Source organism: Castanea sativa, chromosome 11 (genome assembly GCF_040712315.1).
Source record: "Castanea sativa cultivar Marrone di Chiusa Pesio chromosome 11, ASM4071231v1".
Lineage (NCBI taxonomy): Eukaryota > Viridiplantae > Streptophyta > Magnoliopsida > Fagales > Fagaceae > Castanea > Castanea sativa.
The window spans coordinates 62,889,394-62,902,249 of record NC_134023.1 but is presented as its reverse complement, the minus strand read 5'-3'; positions in this window follow the sequence as shown (position 1 = coordinate 62,902,249).

Below are 12,856 nucleotides of genomic sequence, written 5' to 3'. Positions count from 1 at the left end.
TCTACATTCCGTGGATGAGGTAACTGTTTGTCGTTGAGTGATTCGAGGTAACAAGTTTCTCTTTTGGAATATTTGACGATCTTGTATAAGGCTGCGTATTTTCATCGTCATTCTTTCGACTGGGGGGACAATCCTTCTTCTCCTTCTTTTTGTGTTGGAGCTCATCAATTTCTTCCATCTTTCGCTTGCAATCTATTTCATTTGCAATTAATGCATCCTCTTCGTTCATGTACTTCTAGGCTTTGAGCAGGAGGTCTATCATTGTAGTTGGCAGAGACATCCCTAGAGAGAAGATGAGGTTAGGATTGTTCAACCCTACTTGGAAAGTAGTCATTATCACCTGATCGTTTGCCTCATCAATTTCTAACACTACTTTGTTGAAGCGTTTTACATACTCTTCTAGGGTTTCCCTTTCCTATTGCTTCACAGTTAGTAGGTATGAGGTGGACCTCTTATGGCGTTGGCCCCCAATGAAATGGTGGACAAAAGAGTCGCTCAGTTGCTTAAAGTTCACGATAGATGCCGCAGGCAGCTTGCTAAACCACACCCTTGCTGCTCCTTTGAAGGTTGCCGGGAATGATCTACAAATTACCTCGTCTGGGGTCTGCTTGAGGTTTAATATTGTCTTGAATACCCTTATGTGATCTAGGGGATCCTTAGTGCCATTGTAAATCTCCAGTTGTGGGAGATGAAATTTGGGAGGTAAAGGGTACTCCAACACGTTAGCAGTGAAGGGTGAGTCTATCCTCTTGATCATGCCATCAAGATTTATCGTTGTCTTTCCCTTCATGGTGTTCTTGACTTTGTCTAACTCCTTCCTCATGTTTTTCATCATTTGAATGTTGCCATGAGTTGACTGTGCAGTGTGCCTAGAAGTTTCTCTTCTACTATTTCTTGGATTATGGACTTTGTCATCGTTGTCATTACGATTACACTGTGACTGTGACGTATTTGCGCCTTTTGAATGCACTCTTCACTTCAAGTCTTCATTCTGTTTCTTCAATTCTTGCACGTTGGCTATTAGTGCTTGGATTTGTTGAGCCATCACTACTAGGTCCGATAGCGTAGTTGTAGTTAAGTTCATTGGTTTTAAGGAACTTAGTCAGTAGAGAACTCAACGGCTTATTGATTGATAACCTGACGTTCCCACAGATGGCGCTAACATGATGAAGCCGAATTTTACCTCGTTAGTACGATGGACGACCTAAAGCTCGTCAGTATGTACCTCGTTAGTACTATGGACGACCTAGAGATCCCATATCAAAGAAAGCACTAAGCAGATAATGACACTGGATTAGGGCTTGCCAAGGACCCTCCGATAATTAAGTTAGCTTAAACTCTTTAGAAATCTGTAATCTATAGAGTAATGTGTGTGTGTGTGTGTTCAACATGAATCATTTACCTGTCTCTCCTAGCTTTTTATAGCCTTTGTGTGAGTAAATGCTTAATCTACTATCCTCTCTAATGTTGTACCACAGTTGGAGAATTTATGGCCTAATAATGCTCAGCCCTTTAATGTCTCTAACAGCCATTAAATACACATACTTGGATGGCAATAATGACTCTGTGCTCATTTATCATTTGGACATTAAATGCTATTTGGAACTAATGCGCTTACGAGCCCAATACTTTTACTCATCATTAACATTGACGGTTTGTAAATATGGACGAGCATGTTATCGCTATCCATCAGTTATGGTTGAGCTGAAGGGTTAAATGGCTCATTTAATATCGATTTAACTTCCTCGTTCAATGTTTTGTAACGACTGTGTAATGGTCAGCTTAAGGTACTTATAACAGCTATGAGTTGGTGGCTAGAAAGGCTGTATGTCCGTTACACTTGTGCCATTTAAGTGAGGAATTAATATTTGAGCCTTAATGTGTGCTTATGATCGTTCTTAGTAATGATGGTCGTCCTTAGTAATGAAGATCGTCCTTAGTAATGACGATTGTTTTTAGTAAAGACGGCCGTCCTTAGTAATGATGGTCACTTTATGGACGACCTTTTTACACTACTCATCAGCGAGTATTGCTATCACTAGAGCTAAGGTGTAACACCCGTGACCTCTGCTGCCACATCAAACTTTCTTTATCCAGCAATTCATTAACTTCCACTTTTGTTAAGTTCTAAGACCTTAGGGATTAATGTATTAGAACTTCAATGTGCATTGTGTTGGCAAACTATGATCAAAACATTTAGTCTAGGTTTAGACTTGCTCAAAGTTTGGTTTAATGTAAGTTTGGAATTGAGTAGTTGTAGAAAATTACTGTTCTATTTCTGCATGGCTCGATCGATCGAAGAATAGACTTAATCGATCGAGAAACGTGCATCAGGAATTTTCTATAGAATTTTAAGTTGGCCCAAACACAGTTCGAGCCCATTAAGGATTAGGGTTTCAAATCTACTTCTCCCACTATATAAAGGAAACCCTAAGCACGTTTTTAAAGGCTTCTAAGAGTGAGAAGAGTGTACCCAATAGCTCTCTAAAGTCTTTGTTGCTCATATTGCTGTTTGTGTGAATCTTTTGTGAGATCTGAAAGGTGCTTACCTTCACACAAGCTTAGGATTATCAGGAAGGAGATTTCTTCAAGAGCTTGATGATCATTCAGTTGCTGCCATAAAAGCCTAAAGATACACAAGCGGGAGTGCTTGTACTTGTTGGAGAATCCAAGAAAGGAGTTCGTGGTCTCGGAGCTTGCACGTGGTTGTGTCGGTAAGTTTTCTATTGGTAGGTAACAATAGTATGTTAGTGGTCTAAGTCGCTATTGTACAAAATTTGATTCTTTCATAGTGGATTCAGGTTTACCTTGAGAATAGCTAGGTTAAATCCTTCCTAGGTTTTTTACCGGTTTTGGTTTTCCTGGGTCATCATATCATTGTGTTATTTATTTTTACGCTACATTGCATGATATGATTATTTTGTGTTAACTTAAATCTGCATAATTTACCTAAGTTAATAACTTGGCTAAATAACTAGGTTAATCCAATTGTTGTTTAAGGGGTCTAAATAACTCTACAAGTGGTATTAGAGCAGGTAGCTCTTTTGTTTTAGATCTTTTGGTCTAAGAGCTGATCCTTGATCCCTGTTATCATGGATAATTTGAAGTGTCTTTTTGCTCATGTTTGTGATGTTTTGAATTAAAAGGACACTGTTGTTTTTGTTGATTTTATTGATGCCTGTGAAACTCTTTGTAAGGAATTGTCAAAATCTTTGCAAATCGCTAAGAAATTTAAGGAAGAGTTAAAATTGGCTAATCTTGAAAAAGAGGAATTGGTTGTTAGATTAGATGAATCTAATAAAAAGAATGAATTTTTGAGAAATCAAATTTCCTCTCAAGAAGAGAAGACGAAAAGCTTGGAACAAGAGTTAGTTGAATCTAAAGTTAAAATTGAAAATTTGACTAGTACCAAGCCTATTGTTGATAACATAAGTGTTTCTGTTTCTCTTAAGCCTAAAACTGAGAAAGTTTATATCCCTCATTTCAAGAGGAATAATAAAGAAAAGACTTATTTTGTTAGGTTTAGACAAAGGTAAAACTTCTGATGTAGACGCTGAAATTTCTAAACCTATGTCTAAACCTACTGCTTGTGTGCATAAGAAATCTGTTTTTGTGCCTACCTGTCACCTTTGTGGTGTTGTTGGTCATATTAGACCAAATTGTTCTTTGTTGAGGCAAAAACCAAAATCTGAGACTAGATTTGCTGTTAGGAATACTGATGTTCTTAAATTTGTTCCTGTTTGTCACTTTTGTGGTGTCTCCGGTCACATTCGTCATAATTGTCATAAATTGAAATTTAAACATTCTATATTTCAATCTAGGATATGTGATAATATTTTTCCTGTCATAAGTCCAAATAAATTGTTTCATATGCTTTTTGAATAATTTGAGCTTGTTGGCTTGTGAAAGGAATTTACAAGATTTCAGTCTTTCTCAAAAAATTGGTGTAATTTCTCAAATACACTGTAAATCTCATGGATTTTCACCTACAAAGTTGAAGACTCGTGCTATATGGGTGAGAAAAGATTCTCTAAGGTGAGTGTTGTTTACTTGTCCTTGATTTAATTCTTTCAATTAATTGTGGACATGTTTTTTTTTAGTTTTTGGTTGCTTTATTTTTTTATTAAAAAAAATCCAAAAACATTGAAAATTTTCAAAAAGACAAAAATATTTTATTTTGAGTCTTGTTTTATTTTTCTTGAAGATTATATGAATTATGATATCTCTCTCTTGATTTAGAACATGCTTGACATTGTGGAGAAACTTAAATAGCATGTGTTATATAAGTGCTAAGCTATTTTTGATTTTGTGTGAGTATGTACTAGTTTGTACATGTACTTAAGGGTTAATTAAGAAATTGATATTTCTTGTTTGTGTATCCTCTATAGCTTAGTTAAGCACTTTCATGCATTGTTTTTTGCATTTTATTCATTTAGCATCATGTGTGCATTTTTGTTTTTGGTCATAAGTTTTTTAAAACCAAAAAGATTTTTGTGTTTTGTATTACATATCATGGATTTATAATCAAGGTTGGCCTATTATCTTTACATAACATGTTTATGTACCTTGTTTAGCTTGGATGAGCTTATTTTATTGCACTTTACTAGTTCAAGCTTTGTAGTGCATGCTGTGTGGGAAGATGTTTATAGTTTTTGATCACATGTTTTTTATCTTAAAATCACATGCCTTTGATTGTCGGATTTGATCTTAATGAGAAAGGCATAAAAACCATCTCATCACTATTTACTAGCCAATCATGAACACCTTAGTGCATATCGTAAGATTTTGTGCTCGAAAAAGTGTAGCACATGCACAAAAAGAACATAAGGTGTAGCTTCGGTTTAAATGCTGAAATTGGTGTGTACATTATTGGACTATAATTAAATCAATCAAATAAAATTGGTCTGTATATTATCCCGGCTAATACTTAATAAGTTTCTGATCAAATAAAATTGGTGTGTACATTATGAGGCAAATCAAGAAACTTACATGATTGCAAGCTTTTATTCTAGGAGATGTGAGAGTTATATGATGTAACTCTTTAAGGGATAGTCTCTTTTAAATGTATGTGATGGATTTTGTAGAAATTGTGATTGATTTCTATCTACTTATCACCTCACATGTATCTCAAGCTTTTGCTAGTTGCACATACTTCACAAATTACTCTTCGCTAAACTTGGTACATGTTAATGTGTGTGATCTTGTTGTGGCCATCCAAGATTATATGTTCCTTGATTTTGATGCAAAATGTGTTTAAAGTTTGAGTTTTGAGGACAAATTGGTTGAAAATCTTGTTTTTGGAAGATTTGGATTGAACTTAAGTGCTTTTGAAAAACTTTTAATCTCATACTTATGCATTTTATTCATAAAATACTATGCTTTGAGGAGTTTCTGCATTAAAATGCTTTGTTTTTCAAAATTTTGATTTTTCCAAATTTCTGATCGATCGAGTGTGTTTTTCGACTGATTGAAATTGTGATTAAAATTTTGGTTTGAATCTGCCTGGCTCGATTAATATTCGATCGATGCTCGACCGATCGAAACTGAAAATTTTTCAGTTTTTTAAGTATTTGATCAAATTTTTTTCATGCATCATTTGTGTTTAGGATTCACATGCATTGCATTGATTTTTTGTATTCATCTTGCAACTTTGCAATCATATCTCTCATTGTTTACACACAAACCATGCATACACTTTGCTAAATTGGGTACTCAACTTAAATTAAAAATTGATTTATTAATTTTTGAGTCCTTTGTACATTTTAGTATATGCTATTTTTTATGTGTGAACTGCAGAAAATATTTTTCTTAAGAGATATGGGGGATAATCAATGTGCAACTATTTTCTTTACTCATGCAACTGTTTTTGGGTCACATAGTGTCAAGTTTGCATTTATTGAAAGAGGGAATATTTTTCTTCATGTGTATCCTTAACTTTATTTTTTAAAGTTAGGTTTGTGTGTTTTTATTTTTCCCCACTTCCTAAATTTTCCCCAAAACTGTTTTCTCCAAAACTTGTTTTGTTTTTCCTATTTTTTTATAGGAGAAGAAAAGTTTTTTTTAAACCTTTGTTGTTCATAGGGGGAGTTGTTACTCTTCATTGGGGGAGTTGTCTCTATTTTCTATAGAGTTGAATTATTTTGTGTTCCCTTTATTCTCTATTTTCTCTTATCCTTTGTTGCGTATGTTTTCTGTTTACTCTTTGATTGAGTTGTCTCTGTCAATACGTGACAAAAAGGGGGAGAAATAGATGAAATGTCTTTGGGAATCTTGTTTGTTTTGTTTAGGGGGAGTTGAATTTGTTTTTGAAAGGGGAGAATATAAAAACTTTTTGTTGTATCTAACTTAGGGGGAGAGTTAGTTTACTTTTGTTTTTATATTGTGTTTCATATTGGTTTACTTGTATTTTCCACACATGCATTTATGCGTTTGTTGAGTGTTTCAGGAATATACAGGTTGATTCAGTTGTAACTTTGAGCATTTCATGTTTGTGATGTGTTTTGTCACAGATTGCCAAAGGGAGAGATTGTTAGGTTCTAAGACCTTAGGGATTAGTGTATTAGAACTTCAATGTGTATTGTGCTGACAAACCATGATCAAAACATTTAGTCTAGGTCTAGACTTGCTCAAAGTTTGGTTTAATGTAAATTTGGAATCGAGTAGTTGCAGAAGATTACTGTTCTATTTCTGCACAGCTCGATCGATCGAAGAATAGACTCGATCGATTGAGAATCGTGCATCAGGAATTTTCTGCAGAATTTTAAGTCGGCCCAAACACAGTTCGAGCCCATTAAGGATTAGGATTTCAGATCTACTTCTCCCACTATATAAAGGAAACCCTAAGTACGTTTTTAAAGGCTTCTAAGAGTGAGAAAAGTGTGCCTCTTTTTGTATCTAGGATTTGTACCCAAAAGCTCTCTAGAGTCTTTGTTGCTCATATTGCTATTTGTGTGAATCTCTTGTGAGATATGAGAGGTGCTTGCCTTCACACAAGCTTAGGATTATCAAGAAGGAGATTTCTTCGAGAGCTTGATGATCATTCAGTTGTTGCCATAAGAGTCTAAAGATACACAAGCGGGAGTGCTTGTACTTGCTGGAGAATCCAAGAATGAAGGAGTCCATGGTCTCGGAGCTTGCACGTGGTTGTGTTAGTAAGTTTTCTACTGGTGGGTACAATAGGATGTTAGTGGTCTAAGTCACTATTGTACAAACTTCGATTCTTTCATAGTGGATTTAGGTTTACCTTGAGGATAGCTAGGTTAAAACCTTCCTAGGTTTTTTACTGGTTTGATTTTCTTGGGTCATCATATCATTGCGTTATTTATTTTTCCGCTGCATTGCATGATATGATTGTTTTGTGTTAACCTAGATCTACATAATTTACCTAAGTTAATAACTTGGGTAAATAACTAGGTTAATCCAATTGTGGTTTAAGGGGTCTAAATAACTCAACAACTTTGAACAACCTAAACACCTCATCATCTGGCCCTATAGCTGCAACAACTTTTCCCTTCTCCAGCAGTTTTGATTTCTCCCCTAGTTGTTTTCAAAACACAACCAAAAGAATGCAAACTCCACTCCATCAACTTGTCACCACACACCATATTTTTCTTATGCACTAATGGAGTGGAGGTGTTAAGAAGGGGAGAAGCCTAAGCAACTCTGATCGTGTCTCCACAACCACAACCACGTTCCTTCATCCACTTCTGCTTGAACCGAAAGGGTTTATTTATCTTGCTCACAATGCCTTCAGGTTTAATGACAACTAGTTGCAGACTCGTGCTATGCGCAGAAAAATTTGACGTCATAATCTTTTTTGCCAAGTAAAGAATGAGAATAGTAGTTGAGAATTATAAGTAATAGTCCCAAATTTATCACACAATAATGTGATTACATTGTAGTACATATAATATATTTTATGCAAGTAAAGAAGTCTACATCTTGATTTTTTTGCATAAATATATTTTTTTTTGGCAAGGAAACATGTTGCATTTTACTTTCAATTATTATGTATGATAATATTTGCAATACATTATAATATAGTGAGATATGCATCGAAATAGAACACAATTAAAAAATGAAAAATGTATAATTTTTATATGAACCTAAAGATGAATCTTGAAGGTTTCATATGAAAGCTAACATTATTTTGCATTTTTTGAGAAGTTAATGAGAAATTTATTCAAACTTTTTTTTCCACTTTATCACATAAGAACTATTAATCAAATTTATAACAATTTATATTTTCAAAATCACTAAAATCATATATGAGAATCGACTATTACAAAAAATTTTCTTCCAAAAACATATACTGATTTCTATTTTTCCTTTCCATACAATTTGAAAAATGTGAAAACTAAGAAAGCTAAATGTGTAGTTGAGCTTAGTTAATCGATAATTAACATAAAAAGGGTAGGGAAAAGCAAATATATTCATGATATAATTGTTTATATATGTCCATATATATTTTTTATATATTAATACTCTTGATTTCTATAATTTTCATGTATCAACTGCATCTGGTTTGATATCTCCCAGGTCTTTAGCTTTAGGTCAACTCACATCAAATAAACCAATGATCATGAAAAAGAACCTAGCAAGATGAAGTCAAACACAATTTCTAAATTTTCTAAATTTTAACAAATAGAAGATCAAGATTATAGAGAAATCAAAATGAGAGAGAGAGAGAGAGAGAGAGAGAGAGAGAGAGAGGTACCTTTGATAGTAGATATCAAAAACAAACATGTAGTGATAATTAAAAAAATTTCCATCACAATACTATGCTTATTGGTTTTAAGAGAGATTAAAAGAGAACATATATAAATATAAACATTATGTAGGGGAAGGGGAAAAGGTATATACAATACATAAGTTTTTAGGGAGGGGAAGGTTAGGGAAGAGAAGAGATTTGGTATGTTTTGGTAATTGAAAATGTATTTATAATTGGTAAATTGCATATTAATGTGATGATGATGATATTTATATATATATATATATATATATATATATATATATATATATTATCTTATAAAATAAATCATCAAATCCAATGTGGTAACATAAAAATAAGTTTGAATAAGGGACTTTTGGGCTACCATATAAGTTTATGAAAAATTTGAGACTTTCCTTCATAAATGAGAATTTTATAGTTTTTCTTTTTCAATTAGATAGAAGAAATATATAGGGAGGGAATGAATTTTCTCCCAATTATACCAAAAGGGAAATTGTACATAGAAATTAATTGTTTTAACTCCTGCCTTTTAGGTTACTTCCAGCCCCTTCCCCTAAACAAAAGGACTTTTTAGTTACTAAAAAAAATATATGCCTTTTTGGAATAATTTAATAGCAAAATTATACCCACTTTAGGGGAAACAAATTGGTTACGCATCTAAAAGAGCTAATAGTGAATATTTAAGTACATATTATTTGAGAATTATTATAATAGTGGAATTTGTAGTATGTGTAGGGACTTGAAAGTTTGGGGCCCAAACCCACTTAAAATAGTGAGGCCTATACCACCAAATTAGGCCCAAACAGATAAAACTTATTAAGAGAGTGGGGAAAACAAGTCGGGGTCCAAGTTCGATAAATCAACTAAGAAGGGAATAAATGGAAGTGAAGAACAAATGGTATTAATGGTTTTTCTCAGGTCAGGCCAAGGACAACTTTTTACACAGGAATAAACACTGGATTTTCTCTTTTTCCCTACTATTCTTGTTCTAATCTCTCTTCCTTGATTTTTTTTTTTGATCCCCTCATTTGGAAGCTCTCTTTATTTATATACTCCTATGCTTCTTGCATCCTAGCCCTCTATCTGTATTCCTCTAGGTTCTCCTTAGGATACTTGTCCCATTAGACTCCTGTTGAAGGTGGTAGAAGGGCCTACTTAGCTGTGAATCCACTGTTTAAGTGTCATTTCCTCATCAATGCAGTTGACAAAGTTGTTTCCAGTCATTTAATGCAGAGGTAGTAGGTAAGCTTTCACAGGAAACTTCTTTCAAATACCTTGATTTTCTCCTTGAACGCCATTTTCTCCACTCGGGCTTCCAGGAGATATTTTGTTCCTTCCCTCCTTTGCGGTCAAACCCACTCCTCGGGTTTTAGTGCTTTTACCTAATGAATGAATAATGTTTTTTTTTCTCCTCTCGAGAATTAGACAAGTTTAAATTAAGCTAACTAAGGTAATATGATTTAATTTGTGTTGGACTATAAAAAATCATTTTATTTATTTTTATATATTGTTTAGCATGATTGAATTAAGTTGCAAGATTTTTTAAGAATGAGATCACACCAAGGTATATGCTTCAATTGAGAGAATTTTTTAATTCCAAAGTAAGGAACACTAATATTACCATGGAAAACATAAATCAATATTGCATGCATGTCCACAGTCATAAAATCAATGCAATAGTTAAACATTGTAAGCATCCAAAAGTAATTTCTTTAAAAATTTTAAATTGTAAAATTTTTTTTTTGAGAAGATTAATAGTAAGAATTAGAGATTAGATCTTTTTTATATATAAAAAAAAACATTAGTATTTCTAACTTACAATAATGTAATTTACATCATAATTTTTCAAAAAATATAAGAAAATAACCATATAAAGCTAAATTATAATCCCAAATACAAAGAAAAACAGGAACACCACACGATCCATGCATATCGATCATAATATTTTGTTTCCTCTTCCAAGTTATCCTAAGAACGTAGAAGATAGCAATTAGCATAGATTGAAATGTTGGTTATATTCAAATTTTGTTAATATGATAACCTTTCATGACTTTTTTTTTTCTAAAATGTTGCCAAATACATAAATTACATTGTTGTTGATAGGAAATATATATTATGAAGCATTAGATTACTAATGAAAATTCTTCAAGAAAAATGATTATTTAAGAAGTGATAATTTTTTACAAATTTTAAAAATGAAAACAGAATCAAATATAAAAAAAAAATGTGAAAGTTATAAATCTTTTTACAAACTAGTAATATGAAAAGTAATGTCAATGGTAGGTTTAAATAAGAATCACTAAAAATTTACCATAACAATTATCTAAAAATAAATATTATGAAATAATTTGTGAATGTAGCCTTGCTCAAATATAAATGGACCAAAAGATAAAGGATAAAGATAAAAGAATATCTCTAAGATATTTCTACCTTAAATAGTATTTATATATTAATAGAAAATTGAAAGCTTTAGGCCAGAATGCCTTGTTTGTTGAAAATTGACTTTTTGCATTCCTTATACGCCCTACTATAAATACCCTTATACCCACGAAATGTTGAGAGCGTCCAGAGAAAATTTTGAGAGAGAAACTCTAAAGAAAAACAAGATTGACTCATCCTTTAATTCTCCAAATTCCTCTACTCTCATCCTCTCCATTGTCATATCATTGAGAGGTACATTTAGCCAAATGTTATCTCACCATACCCATATCAGTGAGGAGGTATTTTGGTGCATGGGAAGCAATTTAGAAGGGACCAATTCATTTGGTTGATGTAATGGGCGATTGCGGGATTCGGTAAACTAGAGAAAACAAGGTTTGACGTAACCCTGTTTGAGCAAGAAGCTTGAAGGGCTTAGGTGCACTGGGTAAATTAGGCTTGAAAGGTCTTCTGCTATTTATTATCTGAACTTTATTCTCTAGTAGATTATTGACCACTTGGAAGGCAGCGGAGAGGTTTTTCGCTGAGTACTTTGGTTTTCTCTTCGATAACACATCGCCGTGTTATCTTTGTGTTTGCATCTCTCTTCATTTACTCTTTACCTTTTAATTACTGCTGTGATTTTATTTTCCCTAAAGTCATCTCTATCTCTCTCTAACTCTCTATTTCTGTGTGTCTCTCACACATAAAAATTCCAACATAACTTATTATAATAGTGAATTTTGAAAGCAGAAAGACTAAAGTGAAGGTTCAAATAAATGTCAAGTAACCTTTTATAGTTTTTTTTAGCACTTATCCATTTTAAATCTTGAACAACTTATTAGAGAGAGAGAGAGAGAGAGACAGAGAGAGAGATCATCTATATTCTCCGTTGACTCATAGATATCCTTGAAAACTAGAAAGACTCCGGAGGATGAACTTTTTCATAAATAAGAGATTCAAGTGGAGTGGAAGCTCTTCAATAAATAGAGGGGAAAAAAGAAGAAGAAGATATTTTTCTTCTTTCAGCTCCAAGCTTGATATGTGGGTTCTTCCTCATATAATCATTATGTGAGACAATAATTGGACAAATAGACTGCATAAGTAGGTTTATCCCAAACTTCTTTGGACATGCTCAAGCTCTTTGATATTCTTTTGGTCATGTTACCACTATCTACCATACATGTTGGGATTCGAGTAACGCCTCCATTTAGATTTTCAATTGTTAAAAACAAAAATTGGTAACTCATGAAAATTAAAATGATACCATCTAGTTGGAAAATGTCATTCTCACCGTGAATCTGCTAGCTCTGATACCATGTTTTTGAAGTTGGTGGACCTTTACATAATCACATTCCCAAACACTAATACACCACAAATAATGGAAGATAGACATACTCTCAAAGGACACTAGCGAAGATAGAATAAATAGAGAAGAGGATGAGATTTCTTGGCTTGGAATGGAGGAGAGCATGTGTATATATACTATACCATGCAATCTTAACTTCCACTATATTAAATTACATAATTTCAAAATTTTACTACCCCATAGAATAACTATTTATTTTCATTAATGATTCAAAGAGAGTTTCAAATCACGCATGGCTTGTACATACATTTCGTGTGACATGATGAAGAGAAGAAGAAAATAATTCTCATCTTCTTATTTTTCTCTATTTCTCCTTAATTTTGAACAATAATTTAAAT